The sequence below is a fragment of the Monodelphis domestica genome, chromosome 6 (genome assembly GCF_027887165.1).
Source record: "Monodelphis domestica isolate mMonDom1 chromosome 6, mMonDom1.pri, whole genome shotgun sequence".
Classification (NCBI taxonomy): Eukaryota; Metazoa; Chordata; class Mammalia; order Didelphimorphia; family Didelphidae; genus Monodelphis; species Monodelphis domestica.
In genome coordinates, this window is record NC_077232.1 from 248,008,686 (window position 1) to 248,028,836 (window position 20,151).

Sequence of the window (20,151 nt, forward strand, 5' to 3'; positions counted from 1 at the left end):
GATGTTATGACCCAATTTGGAGTTTTCTTGACAAAGATATCACAGTGGTTTGCCATTTCCTCCTCCAGCTCATTTGACAGATGAGGAAACTGAGGCAATTAGTGTTAGGTGATTTGCCCAGGATCATGAAGCTAGTAAGAGTCTGAGGCCATATTCGAATTCTAAGGATAGTACTCCATCCACAGCACCACATAATTGTTCCACATATCAAATTAGGAGGGTGCTTATGGATTGGCATATTGGAAACTTCAGTGTTGCTTCATAAAGAATTAAGGGGAAAAATTCTTTAGGTCTATGAATCATGGTCAGGACATACATAAGAATTTGATGTGAGTCGCTGGCCATCCTGGAGTATCATGTAAAGATAAGTACATTGATCTGAATTAACTTATTCTAGCTGTATTTCCTAACTACATTTAAAGGAGTGGCCATTCTTTCCTAGCTCCATGAGAGAATTCATGTTAAACTTCATGGCTAAGTGATCTGAAGAAGTTAGAGTGAAATGCATTCTCTAGATTTACTTTCAAAGGGAAATCAACATGGTGATATCAAGCGCATATGCATCTCACATAATTCCTTCTGGAGCTATCCTCCTGTCTTCTTTTTTCTAGTTCCCAGAAGACATCTGTTTCTTCTCCTTTGCTTGATAGGATCCAGCTCTATCCAAGCTTTGGAGATAGTCACATGAGACATCAATGATTACTTGATTTCTCAGCACATAAATCTAACTCAAAATTGTTGGGTAGATATATCTGGGATGAAGCCTTGCCTGGGAAGCAATTCTGCCTTTGCTTTCTTCTATTAAAAGACCCTTAGATAAAATTCTTACTTGCTTAAAATTGATTTAAATTTTTTCCCTATAGGGTAAAAACACACAGATAGAGTCAAAGGAACTGTATATTGCTTTATAGGAAAACAGAGTTTTGGTTTTTAATATTTCTGAATGCATAGTGAACTAGAAAGGTAATGTAATGGAGGGGTTATTTGGTGGTAAAGGGGATAGGGGAAGAATGAAAATCTCCCCCTGAAAACAGGATCCAGGAGAGACAGCTGATAGTTTAAGGTTGGTTCAGAGAGAGAAGAGGGGAGGTTGAGTAATTTTTCCCCTTTAGCCTTCCCTCCTCCTCTATGACTGCTCTCACAAATTTGGCTCTTGACTTCCTCCACTACTAGAGCTTAAAGGTTTCTTCTCAGGAAGATTACTCTCCCCACCTCAAGCTGTCCCACTCACTCTTGAGTCACTTTGGGAAAGGATAACAACTTTAATATAAATTAAGTGAACTAGGGGAACACAAAGGAAATGGCTGGCAGGAAGCGAATTGGTGAGGAAAGGAGGGAGGTGTCCCTTCTATAACTACCCCTTTCCCTCCTTCCTAGAGTTTTGGGGGAACTCAGACCTTGGCAGCCTGGGCCCCCTGAGAGAGAGCCAGGTTGACTGGCCCTGGTCTTTGGCCACCTGGCTACAGTTCAGAGGGGGCCCAGGGCACCAGGATCTGTGAGGTAAAGTTTTGACAGAGGTTCAAATGTCTTCTTCAGCTGTCCCTTCAGTTGGGAATTGGGGAGGGGGGGAGAATATCCAGTCATCAGGAGAGGAAAAAGTGAGTAAATCCCCAGGAGAAAGGTTTGGCCAGACCTCCTTCTAGGTTTCTCAAGGTTGAGAGAGATCTAATGGAAATCTCAGCCAGAATCTTCTGGCTTCTCAACATACCAGACCTCCTAGGACCCTCCCCCATCGAGGTGAGCAGATCCATCAACTCTTCAGCCTGTCACTCTTCCTTGAATGCAAGGAAGACCCTGTCATAGTAACATGGATCTCAAATTTATACCATAAAAATGTGATACTCAACCTTCCACTACTAACCACTACTTCAATTAGGCAACATTTGTAGTCTCAATTTGCACTATTTTTTTCCCCAATCCCCATCCTCACCATAGATATTAGATTTTTTTGTAGGGTGGGTGGGTGGGATTCCCTATTTCAATCTGACTAGAACATGGCCACTCTTAGGTCCTATTCTGTTACTGATCTACTTTGACCTAATCATTTCCAGTCTTAACTGATTTATCCCTCCTGGTTGCTCTCTGCTTCCATGGGCTCACCATTTTGGTGACAGTATAGATGCCCACTTGATTAGAACTCTGGAACTCAAGAAATCTATCAGTCTTGGCCACTTCAGAGCACATCTACATGCCACCACACATGGCTAAATGTTAGTTTTAAGGGTTACTTTAAAGGTTATTAACTCTAACCATGGTTGTTTTTGTATTATCTAATAAAGAAAGCCAAGCTTTAATCCTAGGTCTTCTTACTTCAAAGGCAGCCAATTCCAGAACTCACTCTGGTTTCCCTTGTTGCTTCTCTTCTCTATTTCCAAAATGCTACTCATATATTGGTCTATTTACTTTGGAGAAAAAGAATGCATCATTTTCATGAAACTTTCCAAATAGTAAATAATTGAAGAAGCTTATCTGAATTGCAAAATGGTATCTAGCTTTGGTCATGATTTTTGACATGTAGAAATGAAACCATGGATTGAGCTCATCTATTTTCACGCTCATAGATTTTAGTGCTAGAGAAGACCTTAGAGGTCATCTAACCAAACTTCCTTACTTTACATATAAAGGAAATGTAAAGAGAGTACATTGAGGCTATTTGATGTTCCTAAAGTCACATAGATATTAAATGGCAAAGCTGGGGTTTGAATTGAAGTTCTCTTAAAATTGACTGGTCAGTTAAAAAGCATTTATTAAGTGTTTTCTATGTGCTCGGCAATATGCCTGTCATTGGGAAGGTGAAGAAAGGCAAAAATATAACCATTGCTCTCAAGGAGCTCATTTTTCAAATGAGGGAGACAATAACTATACATACCAGATATATAATATTTAAATAGAAAGTAATCTTAGAGGGAAAGCATATTTTCTACTCTCCAGTCAATAGCTGGTTTGATTTCTTGCCTGGTGCCCCCTCTGCTCTAAAATGATTAATCATTTCACTTCATTTATTTATTTATTTGTTTATTTTACTAATTGCATGTAATAAATTTCCACATACGTTTTTGGAAGCTATCTGATCCAAATTGCCTCCCTCCCTTCTTTTCTCATCCCTCTCAGCTCTGGCAAACAATTCAAACTGGTTTATATATGATTTATCATGTAAACCATATTTTCACATTGTTCATTTTTGTAAGTGAATATTCTTATAAGACCAAAACCCCAAAACGTATATCCAAATAAACAAGTGAAAAATGTGTGCTTTCATCTGCATTCCTACTCCAACAGTTCTTTCTCTGGAACTGGATAGTATTCTTTGTCTAAATTCCTCAGAATTGTCCTGGATCATTGTGTTGCTGATAGTAGATAAGTCTATCTCATTTGATCATACCACATTCTTGCTATTACTGTGTATAATGTTTTCCTGGTTCTGCTTATTTCACTCTGCATCAGTTCATGTAGGTCTTTCCAGATCCTTCTGTAATCATGCTGAGGATAAATCACTTTAGTACAAATATTCACCTGATTAGTCAATCTGTAGCTCAGAACTCCTGAGCATGAGAGTCACCAGCCTCAGTTTGCCCAGAACCTGGAATTATAGGTAGTTGCCCCTAGGCCCAGCTTTTTTTTTTTTCTGATCAAACGTTTAGTTGCTGCAATTTTTAGAAAGGTTTCCAGACAAGTCTCAGTTTGCTTCTTTACTATTTCTATCCATTGCTCCTAACTTTACTATCTTGAGCCAAATAGAACAAGATTAATTTCTTCTTTCCATGACTATCAATTGAAGTCCTTTAAAATAACTATGATGTTGCTCCTGATACTTCTCTCCTGTTCTGTTGTTGTTTTGCCTTTCAAATAGACAATGCAGCTCTGAGTTTTCTGGAACTATGTGTACTTGAAACCTAATTCTTTCTTTGCTCTGCTATGTTTATGTTCCTTTTTCCCCATTTCTACCTCTTGCTCTGAAAATTATAATCAAACTAACAAAAACATAGCTATTTGAAAGAATGTGCCAATAGAATTCCCAATTGTTCTGTTAACCATCTCTTGTGATTTCTCAGAACAAAACACTGTTCTTTTGGTACCACTTCTTTTTCTGGGTTGTTTTCCCTTTAGAGAATGGAAGCTTTATGTCTATATCTTAAGAAGATTAAACAAGAGAAAAGGGACTCATAAATAGAACTACCCGTATAGCATCTCTGTATTGTAAAAAAGAACTGGAAACTAAAATAGTTCCCATCAATTGGGGAATAACTAAGCAAGATATGTTATATAAATTCATTTTACCACCAAAAAAATAACAACATAGTTTTAGAGAAACCTCAGAAAACTTGTATGAACTGATGAAGAATGAAATAAATAGAACCAGGATAACAATTTATAAGAAAACTACAACATTGTAAAGGAAAACAGTTTTGGAAAAAAAAAAGCATTCTGTTCAATAGAAAAACCAATTACAATTCAAGTGGATAGATGACGAAGCATGCTCCCCATATCCTGGGCAATGGTCCCAAGATGCAGAGTGATCACATTTTGGACACAGCCAAAGTAGGCATTTGTTTTGCTTGACTGTATTCATTTGTTACAAGGGCTTTGTTTTTTTTTTAATTTTTTTTCTTCTCTTATTTTCCTGAAATGTAATTGAAAGGAAAAATAAGGTTTGGAAATGGGAAGTATTACACCACCATCTCTACTTGCAGCTGCTACTGTTTCTACTTACTGCTACTTACTACTACTGCTACTGCTGCTGCTGCTACTACTACTACTACATTGCCACCACCAGAACTACTACTATTCCTCTTTCTCCTTCAAAATATGGTATCTTTGGGAATCAGTTCTAATTCATCTTTCTCTTTATTTCTAAGTGCTGAGTATTGTGACTGTCATGTGGAGTTGAATTGTTATTCCTCTCTAGTTTGGAATTTTTTTTTTTAATGACTTGAATTTCCTCAACATTTTATTCTCAGATACTCATAGTTTATTCTATATCATATACATTCTCCATAGAACAGAAACTTTGGGAGTTCAGGAATATTTAATTTTATTTTTTGTTCTTAATATCTCTAATACCTCCTTCAGTATCTAGTGCACAGGAGGTCCAGAATTACTAGATTGACTCCTGGAAGTTGCTGGCTGTTTGTTTTGTGATATTCTTGATAAATAGCTAATCAGGTGTTTAAGAGCAATGTGGTTACTATCTAAATTATGCAGGCTGGTATCATTGTCCATAGTTCAAATGCAATCAAGTCAGGCATTCCAGCATTTCCTTGTAGCATCATGAGCTGTTTGGGTCAGCTGCCTGTTAAGTGGCTCAGAGCCATTGCTTTCTAGTCTCTGAAATAGGAGTTCAAATATCCCTGCCTGCTTCCAGTGTTCCCATTTTGATTCAAAGCTGACAAGTGGCCCAGTGCCAGTGCTAATTAAGCAACACAGCACTCCAGGCAATGCATTTCTCAGGATTATTGCATGCCTTCCCTAAGAGTGTCACTGTTCAAGGAGAGCTGTAATCCCTTAGAAAATGTACTCCCTGAAGTGACTTAATGCCATTTTAATAATGACTAGCATAATAATATCTAATGTTTATATAGCACTTAAAGGTTTGCAAAGCCCTTTATAAATATGATCTCACTCAATCTTCGCAACAATTCAGGAAAGTAGGTGCTATTATTATCTCCATTTTACAGATGAGGAAACTGAGACATTAAAAAGTTAAGTGACTAATTCAGGGTCTAGTATATATCTCAGGCAGGATTTGAACTCAGGTCATATTGGCTGCCCAGTTCAGCAGTCCATCTACTGTGCCAACCAGTGTGCCTCATATATAAGTGCAGTAAAAGCAAAGGATTTTTTTATATCAATGTTACTCAGTCAAGTATGGGTTAGACTAGATGGTTGCTTCCAGCTCTCAAGTTCTTGTTTTTGTTTAGAAAGATTTTTCAAGGCAATTGCATTGGGGAGATGTTACCCTGAGAATGGAATAAACCATCATTGGAAGCAATGTTATTAGATGAATAGCATAAACACTCTGGGTAGCTTTCTCAGAATGATGTGGTTATCTTCTTATCAGGGTTCCAGGGGACAATACTGATAAGTGGAAGTGTCTCTTCTCTATTGAAATCAGCTCACCCTCCCTCCCCAGTGTACTAGACCCCGTCCCCCACAACTCCCTCCCCAGCTTTGTTAGGAAACAGTGACTATCACCTTGACATTTAATCACTTAACATGGATCAGTATTTATAACCAATATTGATTGACTTTGTGGATTTGGCAAGAACAAATGTAGTAATATTTATTCCAATTTGTTGTTGTTTAGTCATTTTCAGTTATGTTCGATTCTTTATGATGCCTCTGGAAGTTTTTTTGGCACTTATACCCTATTTTCTTCTCCAGTTCATTTGATAAAGAAATGGTATCAAACAGAGTTAAGTAACTGACACTAACAAGTCTTTTATTTTGAAGATGCCAACAGTTACGGCTACTCAGCCAATGAGAAGAGGCTTTCTGGGAATGCCTTGCTCTCCGAGCAAGTGTGACCCATCTAGGCTGCCATAGTAGGGCCCTTAGTGGGTGGAGTTAAACCGAAGTGACTTCTTCCCCTCCCCTCAAGCCGGATGCTTCATTGATACCTCACCTGGGGCCATATTGAAGATGCTGTGGTGGTCGGATATATTTTAAAGATACCAATAGTCATGACTACCCAGTTGGTGAAAAATAGCCCCACTCTAGCTTTCTGGGAATCCATTGCTCTCTGAGAAAGCGTGACGCATCCAGACTATCATCCTAGGCCTTTTAGTGGTGGGTGGAGTGAAACCAAAGTACCTCTTCTCCTCCCCCGCCCTACCCCCCAAGCCGGATCCACCATTGACACCTCTCCTGGAGCCATGTTCAAGATCATAAGATGGTCAGCTGGTTCTGCTAGTTTGAGTCTTCTCTCCATCAAAGTCTATGCGATATCTAAGAAGGAGAAAGGAGACATGGATTCAGTCAGAGCCAAGGACCTCTCACTCTACTCGACTCCAGACTCTGTGTCCAGATTTGTGGAGGAGCCAAGAAGTTCCTTGGAGGAAGGCATTTCCCAGATTCGAAAGTCCTTAATGCCATATGTAATGTTATTTGAGAATGCCTATAGCCAAACAAAGCCTGTAGTAGATGGTGCCATTCAAAGAGGCACAGATAGCTATGCTTATCTTAGAAATTCAGAAGTTATTCGAAGGGTCTCTGTGATTGGTTTTTCTGGAGTTTTGGGATATTTACTAGGAAAACCTTCAAAAATAAAGAGGCTTCTCTATTCCTTTTTTTTCATGGGCATTGTGTCATTTGCCTATTATCCACAGGATAGTTTGGAATTGATGCAGCTCTGTGCAAAGAAGTTGTATGCTATGGGCTTGGAATTACTCCAGATACTAAAAGAAATGTTTGTAAAGGATGTAACCAATAATCCTGAATCTGAGAAATATTCAAAGTGATAAATTGTATTGTCCTAGTGCTATCCATTTTTAACAGATGTATTCCACAGACTTTATGCAGAAACCAGTATTTTGAACAGATTAACAATGATGCCAGAGATGTTCATATTGAATGTAATAAAGTGCTTTCCAGTAAAGGCTCTACTTGTCTTCTTTGTTATCACTGGTGATGCCACATTACTGAATGGACTGATATAATATTCCTTCTTCTAGAGACAATTTATAAGTCTCATATTCCTTGTCCTCATATATCTATACATGCATGTAATTAAAATTCCAAGTAAAAAAAATAAAAGCCTTTTCACCTCTCAACAATGAGGTTCATCAACCAGAGTCAGTTCTAAATTGTCTTAATAGGCTCTAAAATCTCTCCAAGACTCTACTATTACATGTCATCATGATTCTCCAGGAAGTAAGCCCTTCTCTCTTTCATTTGGAAAGTTTGCATCAGCTGAAGGGATTTACACATGCAAACTCAAAAAGGTTTTTATTGCAAAAGCATTGGGTTTTCCTTGGTGTTTTTCAAATCAGACAACTCTAAGGTCTTTTCCAGATTCTTTTTTTCCCTACATAAGATTTTTCAGGAGAGTCATATTATTGAAACACTGATTTTTTTTTTAATCACTCCTTTCACTTATCCAAATACTAGAAGTGAAAGATACCACAGATTATTATTTGGCTAACCCTCTTCTATTTGCAGATGAGGAAACTAAGACCAAGGAAGGTTCAGTGACTTGTATAAGCTTTCTACGTATGTGTGGAACCTTGGAGAGAACACTGAACTTGAAGTGGATGACTTGGCCTCAGCCCTTAGGCAGGATACTAAATTTCTCAATCTCAGTTTTATTAAATGATAAATAGGATATTTGAATTCATCTACCTTACTGGGTAGTTGGGAATAAAGCACTTTTCATACTTTAAGGTGCTTTATAATTATTAGGTAGCTAATGATGTTTTGCTTGGGGACACTGAGAGCTTCAGTGATTTGTCCAGTGCCAGAATCTATCAGAAGTAGGTTTTGAACCCAGGTCTTTCTGACTCCACTTCCCACTCATCTATCTACTATGTCATGCTTCCTCTAAGACTTTAGGTTTCAAAGATCTTATCTCTGTTGGTAAGGAGAGCTCTTCAGTTGTATAATATCTTTACAACAATGAAGTCAAAAGTTAGGTGAAAAAATGACATTATTAGCATTGTTAAGGGAAGGAAATGTGTCTAACCAAGAAAATGGAGGCACAAATGTTATTTTCCCATAAATACTCAGTGAAATGACAAAAATGATAATTTAAACTCAATTTCCTAACTCTCATGTGATTACAAACTCAAGCAGAATCTAGATAAGAAATCCATACTGTTTATAGCATCAGCAACTTTATGGAAAAGAATATTAAAGCCTGAGGGTCTATTGGCTTAAACTACAAGTATCTTTTAGTGCCTTAGAATGCTTTCTATAAACTACAATTTCCTTTACAAATAAATCCTTTTGAGTGCCTTTTGACAGCAGGGGTGGTAGGCCAGAATCAAATGAACAAAACTGTGAAAGGAATCACAATTCTAAAATAGTTGAAAAAAATTATTTGTGAAAATAACTTGATAAAACAAAAGTATTGTAAGATCATGGAGGTGTAAATGGATCATAGAGCTTGTAGGCACCCTTGCGGTCACAGGAGCAAAGATCCATCAGAGCATCAGAGACACTTGAATCGTCTCATTAGACAGTTGAGGAAATAAGACCCCAAAGGTTGTTACTTATCCAAAATTACATAGGCCTGTCTTTTGATATATCTCTTTTTACATATGAACTCACAGCCTTGCTGTTTTTCAGTTGTCGAGTCGTGTCTGACTGTGGCCAAAGCACATCAGCTCCTTCTATTCTCTGCTGGCTCTCAAAGTCTGTCCAAATTCGTGTTTGTTGTTTCCATGATGCTATCTATCTGTCACATCTTCTGGTGTTCCTTTTGCCTTCAATCTTTCCCAATGTTAGAGTTTTTTCCCAGTGAGAATACACAGGCATATTGGAATTGATTTCTGGTGGCCAAGATGGCAGAGTCAGAATCCACACGCATCAGAGCTTTAAAATTTCAATGCACGAACAATCATGAGCAAGCCACTACAAACCAGTCTACCACCACTTCCACTACTTTTGACCATATTCAATAACTGTAGACTACATGAAGTTTTAAATTATGGCTGCAGGATTAGAACAGAAAAGGATTCTGAGTGAAATAAATGAGTAAAGCCATCAGAATGGGAATGGGAATGGGAAGTAATGCTTTGTCACACTATTAAACTTTTAGGGTTCATGAACTATTTTGGTGGTAGTAAGCAGAAATGGATATTCATAATGTTTCCATTATTACCTCATAATAATGTATTCTTTAAATGACAAAAATGACCTCAGATCATACTGGTTGTAGCATCAGCAACTTTCTGGAAATGAATTTATTAGCTTTCTTTTAAAATTATTTAAGGAATGAAAATAGCTTGAGATTAAACTCCCCAGATATATTCAACTCTAGGCAGCCTGACAGGTATCTAAATAAAATTGCTAGTACCAAACAAAAACAAAAACAAAAACAAAAACAATTGCTAGGACCAAAAAAAGAAAAAGTAACTAAGCCAAACTATTAAATTCTATTCAATATGCAATCTCTATTGTATGAAAGAACTTAAAATTGGCTTCATATCTTTAACATCTCATTGCTGATGTTCCCTCTGCTGAGGGAAATAGATGATAAGTCTATTGCTTCTAGGAAAGTCATCTAGGTCTCTCATGTGAATGATTTGTGGAAATGGTCTATGTTTTTGGTTTGCTTATTATTTTGAGAATGTATGACTTCATCCAGTTGGGTGTTCCCACTGTTGAAGTTCTGTATATCTATTCCTTGCCTTTAGAAACATTTGAATGATATGCAGTGACCTAACATATTAATTAATTTGTGACTAATCCTTTGATGATGGCGATCTTGGAAAGAAGCAAAGAAGCAAAGAAGCAAAGAAGCATTCATTGGAAGTGCCTACTGTGCCAGGTTGTACAAATATTATCTCAGTTAATCTTCACAGCTCTCCTAGTTGGTAGATGCTGTTATATCCTCATTTTACACTTGGGGAAACTAAGGCTGACAGAGATTGAGTGATTTATCTGGGATTGCACAGATCTGAGGCCAGATGTGAACTCCAGTCTTCCTCATTTCAAATCCTGAACTCTATCCATTGAGCCTTAATCTTTGCACTGAAGTATCACAGATGATGAGTACATGCCCTGTATCCAACTATGTATGAAAGTCCTGGCATGACTAACTTAGTATTTTAATTATTCTTCACATGATTGCCGAAAGGATCTATGACACAAAAAATAAATGGTGAAAAAAATCCTTGGTGCAAGGAAAAGAGGAAAATACACCTTATTTTCTCCCACAGGTGGGTAAACCTAGGCCAAGAGAAATTACAATGTGACTTGCCCTGGGTCACACATATCACCTAGTCCAATGTCTTCATTGTCCACCAGCATTGAACACATTTCCTGGCAAGATTTTCACTGCAATTTGAGACCCCTATTATTTAAGCTTTCCTTTTCTTTCATCTGGTTGGACACATTTGGGGCCATTTAGCTCCTATTAAGAAGTAGTTGACCTGCATAGAAATCAAATAATATAGAGTCAGGTAGTGAATAAGTTATTAATATTAGAATCAAGAAATTATGAGTTCAAATCCTGCCTCAAATACTTACTGGATTTGTGACAAAGAAATAATTCACTTAGTCTCTCTCACCTTCATGGAGCTGCTCTGTAAAAAAAAGATAATAATAACAATAATACCAAGGGCTATTTAGAGGATCAAATGTAAAGTGCTTTGCAAATCTTAATGTGCTATATATAAACATAATCTCTAAAAGGAGATAGTATATGTAAAATACTTTGAAAATTTTAAAGGGGAATATTCAACTTCAATCAATATATCAATTTCCATTTGGACTGTATGAAAATTAAAGAGCTATGTTTTATAGGACTGAACTTTAAATATCTATCCAGCTTCCTTATTTCAGGTACATATTTCTGTTATTATATTATTTGTAACTATTTACCCATACCTTGAATTTAGCTCCTGCAGTGGAAGAATAAAAGCTTTTTATCTTAATGCCCAGGTCCCTAATGACTTGTTAATTTTGTAAGCATTTCATAGTAATTCAGGTCTTTGGACAAAGTGAGCATTCAGTAAACACTGTTATTGACAGAATAAAGAATCAGGAGCATGAGTGGGCCAGATGAGCACTTGGGGGCCAGTCATTATTCAAGAATGGAACATCTTTGGCAAAATGGGACCATAGCTTGAGAGCAGGAAGGAAGCCTAGCTACCATCTTGTTCAACTCCATCATTTTGTAGAAGAAGAAATGGGGGCTTGGAGGGAAAAAGCAAGTGGCTTGGTAAGTATCACATAGGTAATAAATAAGTGACAGAACTGAGTTTCAAAATCAGGTTTGGAGACAAGTTCTGTATTCTTCTGACTGAGTCATACTGTCTTGGGAATGTCAGAGTCTCAAAGGTTTGCAGTGTGGTTTTCAGAACATTCTTATAAGAGGCTATTTCAATTTCTAATACAATTTCTTGTAGTAAATTCATGGAGCTAGAATCCTGGATTATGACTTTGTGATTTTATCCAATACTTCAAAGGTGAATATCAAAATGCTCATTCTTTTCTCTCTGTTGAGTATTTTCATAGTTCTAGAATACATTGAACTGAATTAATTGTTTTGTAATACAGGATGAAATAATGTGGTACTGCAGAAGGAACAATGAACTTGGAGTCAGAGGACACCTTTTCAAATCCTCCCTCTGCCATTTAATAACTTGCATGACCTTGAGAAAGTCTCTTACTCTCTGTGTGCCACAGTTTCCTCAATTGAAAAACAAGGACATTCAACTTGATGGCTCCTGACATAATTTTATTTCTTAATCTGTGATTTCATTTCATTTCTTTTTCTATTCTTTTTTTTCTCTTTGAAGCCTCAGATTACTTCAGGTAATAGGTATGGGTCAAATGCTAAATGTTTGTTTATTCACCAAATGGCTGATAAAGGAGAGAAAGAGAAAGGGAAAGAAGGAAGTAAGAAAAGAAGGAGGGAGCAAGGGAAGGAAGGAAAAAAGAAAGCAAAGGTAGAAAGGAGAGAGAGGAAAATGGAGGGAGGGGGAAAAAGGAAAGAAGCAAGGAAAGAAATCCTTTAAAACTAACTGATTGATCAACTTAATCTGTTAATATATTCAGTGTTCCACACTTGTAGTACCCCACCTCTGGAATGATGAAGAGATGCATTTTTTAATTTATTTTTTTCTGTTTATAAGTTTATCATTTAAAATACTTCAAAATTTATTTTTACTCTGTTCTTCTGTGCTTATAATACATTATTTCTGCCTATTCTCTCACTCTCTCTCTCTCTCTCTCTCTCTCTCTCTCTCTCTCTTACACACACACACACACACACACACACACACACACATACACACACACACACACACAGAGTCTGCTTGCTCTTTCCACTAAAGCTATGGTGTTCCTTTCTGACCATGTGTAAAAAGTAGGTATTAGGTGCTTTAAAAAATGGGTAATGAAAGCACTTATCAGGAGTTCATTCTGTGTCAGTCATAGGGCCCTGGAGGAAGCCACAGAGCTGTCTGTCAATACTAAGTGGGCTGAGAAAACCCAGGATGAGTGAAGGAGCCTCAGACATTATAATAGTGATACCAACTCAAGAGGGAATGAAAGAACCACAGTTCCCCTACAGTCTGGTAGTTAGCTGTAAGTACTCCTTTCACTCTATCTTCTATATTCTCTTCTTGGGAAAGAACAGGAACTTTGCAAACATGTATCATTTGAGGAAATACTTTGAATTTATTCCCCCTCAAATATAAATATTGCTACCATTCTGCTCCAAATTCTTGATGCCGTATGCTAATATTCACCTAAAATTGATCTCCTTTCAGTCTCTACCCAAATTAAATTTAGCAATCAATCAATCAGTCAATAAGCATTTAATTTAATGTTTATCATATGTTAGGTACCTCCCCAGTCTCCAGGGTACAAAGGTACAAAGGTCCATCTGTCGAGGAATTTATATTTTGTTTTAAAATTTTTATTTGTTTTTAATGATCAGGCATTTATATTATTTTCTTTCCCACTGCCAATTGCTTCAGTGGAAAAAGAAAAACCACAATTCTTATAATGAATATATATGGATACATATGCATATATATAATGAATATTTTCTTAGTCAAGCAAAAGACAAATCTCTCATAATCATACTTGGTCATGTTCAAGAATGTGTGTTATATGCATATTAGTACATGAGCTTTCTTTTAGAAGATGGAGAGCATTCTTCATCATTGATCTTCTGAAAAAATGGTTGATGCTTTAATTGATCAAAATTAAAAAAAAATTTTAAAACTTGTTAGTGTTTTTTATACAATGTTGATTTGACAATATAAGTTGAAGAAACTAATTCAAATGGTGGAGGAAACTTTAATTACCACATACAAGATTAATACCTAGTAGGTGGACAGTAACCAAGTAGGGAAGACACTAACAGAATTCATTTCGCATCATGGCACCTCCTTAATTAAAAAAAAATATTCTTTAGGCACTTCTTACATCATACTACAATATGTCTCTACAGCACGTCAGTTGGGATTAACAAGCTGATCTTGAAACCTTGGCTAGTAGGTTTGAGATAGTCTCAAATGCACTCCTATCCTATCCTCATCTCTTCTAATTCCTTAGTGATTATAAGAGTTCTGGGAAATGAGAAGTAGAATCTCCTGTGAGAAAGTTTGGGGCCCCTCTTGCTGTAAAGGATCAATTTTAGAATCTTCCGGTAGCATTTAAGGATCTTTATTCATTTTCACTCTCTGAAAACACCTACTTTCAAGTAATTTGGAAGACAAATCTGCTATGGTCAGAGTGATATACAATGTGACCCAAAAGCTATCGTGCAGTTTTAAACTGCTAAAACTTAACACTACATTAAGACTTTTAGGATACCTCATATATCTATATCCTCCCACCTTTATTCAGTCTTATGCAATAGATAATACACAATGCTAATTCTCATCTATATGTCCACAGTTGAAAAGAATAAGCTAAGAAAGCTTACCTTTATACTTAACACATGTGCATATTCTGATAAAAATTTTAAATAAAAAACAGAACAAAAGCTAATAATAATACTACATATCTAGGAAAAAACTTTCTGTGGTGGAATTGAGGTGGTAAACATGTCTTCTCATTATTGTATCATGGACCCCATTGGCAAGTCCAAAGACTACTCCTTGAGTTATTTGTTAAATATATATTGTATTGAAATTGTATCATGAAAAATATAATTACTAATACATTAGAAAAAAACAACAGAGCATATGGACCCAGGAAAAGAATTCCTGTTTCAGTTGTTTATACCAACAGAAATCAGTGAAGTATAGTGGGAAAAGCTTTGGATTTCTATTCAGAGGATCTGATTTTGAATTCCAACACTACAAGTTATTAGTTAGGTGATATTGAGCAAGCCATTTTAATACTCCGGGCTTCAGTTTGTGCCTTTGTAAAATAGAGGGGATATATAGGTTAGATGGTCTTTAAAGTTTTTCCAATTTCTAAATATATGATCCAAGTTTAACTGCTTAAAAAAGAATCACATTTTTTCATGCTAGCAATATCAGAATATTTGTAAAAGGTCAGATATGTTTACAAGTGTACAAATAAGAGCTGTTGATGATGTTTTTAGATTTGAACATGATACGTAGTCTTAATATATAAATGGAGACTGGCTATCCACTGAACATTTCCTCCAGACACCTTTCCACTCTGTTCATCTGATATGTGTGATTACCTAAGAGTCAAGGAGGACCATTCAGAAGGTAAAGATTAAGTCCCTAAAGAACACTTTTTATTAAGGTAGCTAGAAGGTACTAACTGATTCATGTCCAATTCATGGAATATTGTGAATTTCAGCTTTCTCAGTTTGTCAATATATCTTGATACTTTTAGGAAATATTTCCTATTTTTTCAGTTAAATAAAAAAATCAACAAAACAATGTAACTCAATTTCATTTTGTCCCTTTTTGGTCGTGTTATTCATAGATTGCCATTTTTAAACCAAGATATTTTTCTCTATCTCCAAAACTAGATTTGTGAGAAATATTAACATATATGCTTAGTTTTCCTTCTATTTCTAACAATCTTAATTGATACCCAACCTACAAAAACAAAACTAGTTCCTCAGCTTTGGTGTTAGATAATATCCAAGTATTATGTTTTAGTCTAAATTATTTGTTCATATCAGGAAGTGGTATGACAATAAAAATCAGAGCATCATTTTTATATAAGAATAAATGTTTGCAATTAGGGGAATATAAAATGATGAAAAAATATTTAAATGGCTGAGTACTTATTCTCATCTTAGGTCATTTCAAGCTGAAATCTATCTTTAACAAATTCACTGGCAACATTTAAAATAACATTAATACATTAGCTAAAAGTAATATAAATCCTGACAACACATGCAAATTGTAGTAGAGAATACACATTATAACATACTGTAATTTGTCACTTATTGGTCTCCTGGGATACTGGTCCCTTACCTGTACATCTTTGCTTGTATTTTATATCATTGGCTGATTTCCAGAAAGCTGAAGAGGGCTTTGCCTCAGTATTTATGTGAAGAAAAATATTGTATTGCAGTAGGAAAGGAGAATCAAGATTTCCTTGGTAAGATTCTTCAGTACTTCTTGTCTGAACTTCATTTAATGGCAGCAAGACTGAGAGCCAGAATCTTGAACTTCAAGTTGACCTCTAGGTTCCACCAATTGCACAAACTGTAGAGGTGTTTGATATTGTGTGATTGTTGCTGATGTCAGTCTCTGAATAGAGGGTTTGGATTCAATATGTCGATTAATTCAAAAGATAAGACAAAGTTTTATAAGATTGTGGATCTTTCTTACATTTCTTTTTTTACTGGCCAAATATACCAGACAACCAATATTTGAGGAAAAAGCCCACTATTTTGTCATCAAATGTTCTTAAACATTGTCTAGAAAATCCCTATAATTAGCATGGCCCCTGGGGAATGTCATTGCATATTTGATGAAACAGGGCATGAACTCTGTTCCACCTTGGAGGTGGGGGGGGGGGGAGGGCTGTAATACTATCCAGATGACTTCTGGGAATTTTTAACCATGAGATAGGCTCTTATCTAAGCAACTGAGGGGAGAAAGACATTTGGCCAGGCTAACAACCCTTGTTAGCAGATTCATTCCATTTGGATCAATAGATTTCACCTTCCCCCTTACCGGTTTTGTAGAGCTTCTAGATGAGAGATGAAAGCAGTAACACATTCAAGATTTTAATTATTTTGTAGTATTAAGGAGAGGAAAAATAACTATTGGCTTTCAATGATATGACCGATTTTAGAAGAATGAATAGGATTAATTTAATGTATGAAGTTAAAAATTAAAAACAATACTTTTCTTAAAAAAAGACAAAATTGGGAATTTCTCAAATACTGATCTTGATTGAGTTGGCAATTATTGTTCCTTTTATCCAGTACCTCCCACTGTGCTTGTCAAAGAGAAGGTATTTAAAAATAGTTTACTTTTATTGATTTGTGAAATTAAGGAATTTGAAACTTTTCAAGTATCCTTCTTAGTTATATTAACTTCCAAAGACTTTCTTTCATTCTGGAATATTTTCCCAAACTAACATTGGCTTCAATTGACCCAGTTAACTATGTAATGGCTATGTTTTCTATTAAATCAGTCTCCATAAATTCAACAAATGCCAAAAGTATCCTCCTTTTATGAAAATACTGGTATAAAAACTCAATTAATTGAGATTGAGGTGTTGTTAAGGAAACAATGAAAAATTACCTATTGTAACAAAGGACTTGCTCCTTGATTAAATGTATCTACAAAGCAAATAGCCTGCCTGTGTGTATATATGGGTAACTACTGTAATTAATCTTCATGCTAGATTAAGTTGATAAAATGTTGACCTAATTTGGGATTAAAAGATTATGAGTAACATTTTGAGTTGAAGGCTGCAACATGCCTCTTGTCAACACAATAATGACAGAATTAACCCCACAAGCCCTCCTCTATTGGGGCATCTCTGGTGCTGCTACTTGAGCAGGGTTTAGGTGACCTGTTAATGAGGGCAGGACAAAAGGAAGAATGTCAAAGCATTCACTGTGAGATATATTGTAACATGCATCAGGTCCCTGACTGCTAAGGGAAAGTGTTGATGTAGAAGACAAACATCTCTCATTCAGAAGTTCTAGGAACATTCAGGCTTCTGATAATCAAATAAATGTTTGAATTTAGTAGGAACACCAGTTGCCCAGAGGAACATCAAATATTTTTCTTAGTAACAAAAAAAAAGGACCCTTATAAACATCGTGTGACTGTTTGCAAACAGAGGGCATTTTGTTTGTAAAAGTAAAAATTAATGGGGAAAACATGATGTTAACTTTTTGTATATTCTTGTTTGCAGTTACTTTTTTTGGTGATTTTTGGTTGTAGCTTTACTAATAACTAATACCAAGTTCCAACTACTAATCTGAAAACTATACTTTAGATTTCTATAGTCTAGACTAGACTGATTCTATTCTCCTCCTTTCCCCCAGAATAATATCTAACATTCTGTTCCACTGTTAATTTTCATTTATCCTTGTTATTAGGGGATAGGGTTTGTTGTGTAGATAAATGAAATCTATTGATAGTCAAAGATACTAATTTTAGTCAATATTCTTCCAGTTTCTCCCAATTTAAGTACAAAATGCAGGCCTTTTCCATTTATACATATATTAATTAAAAATAGGTAACTATCTTTAGAGTCATATTAGAGTTATTTCTGGAAAGTAAAACTCTCTCTTCTCCTCCAAATCAAACTACTCTGTGGCAAAGAAGAATAATTAAGCAAAGACATCCAATTAACAATGACTATACCTGGTAATGCATACACTACATTCTTCATCCTCCTTTCCCCCTAGTCTCCTTACCCTCCATCATCAGATGGAACATATAGTTTATTTTACTTCTTTTTTTTTTAATTTTTGAACACTATTTTATTTGGTCATTTCCAAACATTATTCACTGGAAACAAAGATCATTTTCTTTTCCTCCCCGCCCCCCCTTCAAACACCTTTCCCTCTCCCATAGCCGACACACGATTCCACTGGTTATCACATGTGTTCTTGACTCAAACCCATTTCCCTGTTGTTGGTATTTGCATTAGAGTGTTCATTTAGAGTCTCTCCTCAGTCATATTCCCTCAACCCCTGTAGTCAAGCAGTTGCTTTTCATCAGTGTTTTTACTCCAACAGTTTATCCTCTGCTTGTGGAAAGTAGTTTTTAGATCCCTGCAGATTGTTCAGGGACATTGCATTGACACTAATGGAGAAGTTCATCACCTTCGATTGTACCACAATGTATCAGTCTCTGTGTACAATGTTTTCCTGGTTCTGCTCCTTTCGCTCTGCATCACTTCCTGGAGGTTGTTCCAGTCTCCATGGAATTCCTCTACTTTATTATTCCTTTTAGCACAATAGTATTCCATCACCAACATATACCACAGTTTGTTCAGCCATTCCCCAATTGATGGGCATCCCCTCGTTTTCCAATTTTTGGCCACCACAAAGAGCGCAGCTATGAATATTCTTGTACAAGTCTTTTTCCTTATTATCTCTTTGGGGTACAGACCCAGCAGTGCTATAGCTGGATCAAAGGGCAGACAGTCCCTTATCACCCTTTGGGCATAGTTCCAAATTGCCCTCCAGAATGGCTGGATTAATTCACAACTCCACCAGCAAAGAATTAGTGTCCCCACTAGGGGACCCCCACCCAAATTGGTGACCTTCTCAGTGAGATATTTTATGTTTTCTTCTAATTCATTAATTTTTTGGGTTTGCTTTATTGATTCTTGCTGTTTTATGATCTCAGTTTCTTCGAGTTGCTTAATTCTGGTCATTAGGGACTGGTTTTGCTTTTCAGCTTTGTCTGCCCTTCTATTGGATGCTTCAAGCTTTTTTTCCAATTGAGTAGTCTTATCTGTCCGACTGCTGATCTCTTTCTCCCATTTTTCTTTCCAGGTTTCCATCTTTTGGGTACGCTCCAGTTTGAGATCTTCCAGAGCTTGTTGATAGTTTCCATTTTGGGAGGCATGTTCTGATTTTTTTTGGATTTCCTCCTCATTCTCTTCTTTTCCTTGGGTACTTCCACCATAAAAGTTTTCAATAGTCACCTTTTTCCCTTTCTTCCTGGAGGCTTGATTTTGGGCCATGTGAGCCATCCCTTTGGTGGTTTTATTCCCCTTTCCTTTTTGGTCTGGGGTCTGGGTGATGTGGGCGGGTTTTCTGTGAATTTAGGTTGCCTCAGACTAGTTCTTCCCAGTCTCCAAGGTTTCTTAGAGCACTGGGACCCTGATCACAGCCACACTGCCCAGGTGTTCAGCTCTGCCCAGATAATCAGCTCGTGATCCGCCCCTGGTGTTTAGCTCCGCCGAGATGTTCAGCTCAATTGCCCCAAGTACAGCTCTGCTGACCCCCGTAATCAGCACCGGATTCTCCAGTGAAACCACCCTGAGACGTTTTTTCCTGGCAGTCCCCAGATCCCAAGGACCCTGGAGTGCCCCCCCAGACAGAGACGTTCCCCA

The 20,151-nt window shown here is 36.6% G+C and overlaps 1 long non-coding RNA gene across 2 annotated transcripts; it reads right to left on the reverse strand.

Moving 5' to 3' along the window:
* Positions 1-6,279: 6,279 nt before the first annotated feature.
* Positions 6,280-16,539, reverse strand: LOC130455099 (uncharacterized). 2 transcript variants are annotated; one of them, XR_008912982.1, is made up of 4 exons: positions 16,086-16,539; positions 11,188-11,243; positions 10,938-11,090; positions 6,280-6,945 (listed from the first exon to the last, which is right to left on the reverse strand). It is a non-coding gene; the product is annotated as an uncharacterized LOC130455099 (long non-coding RNA). The 2 variants fall into 2 exon arrangements; XR_008912983.1 differs by lacking the exon at positions 10,938-11,090.
* Positions 16,540-20,151: the final 3,612 nt, after the last annotated feature.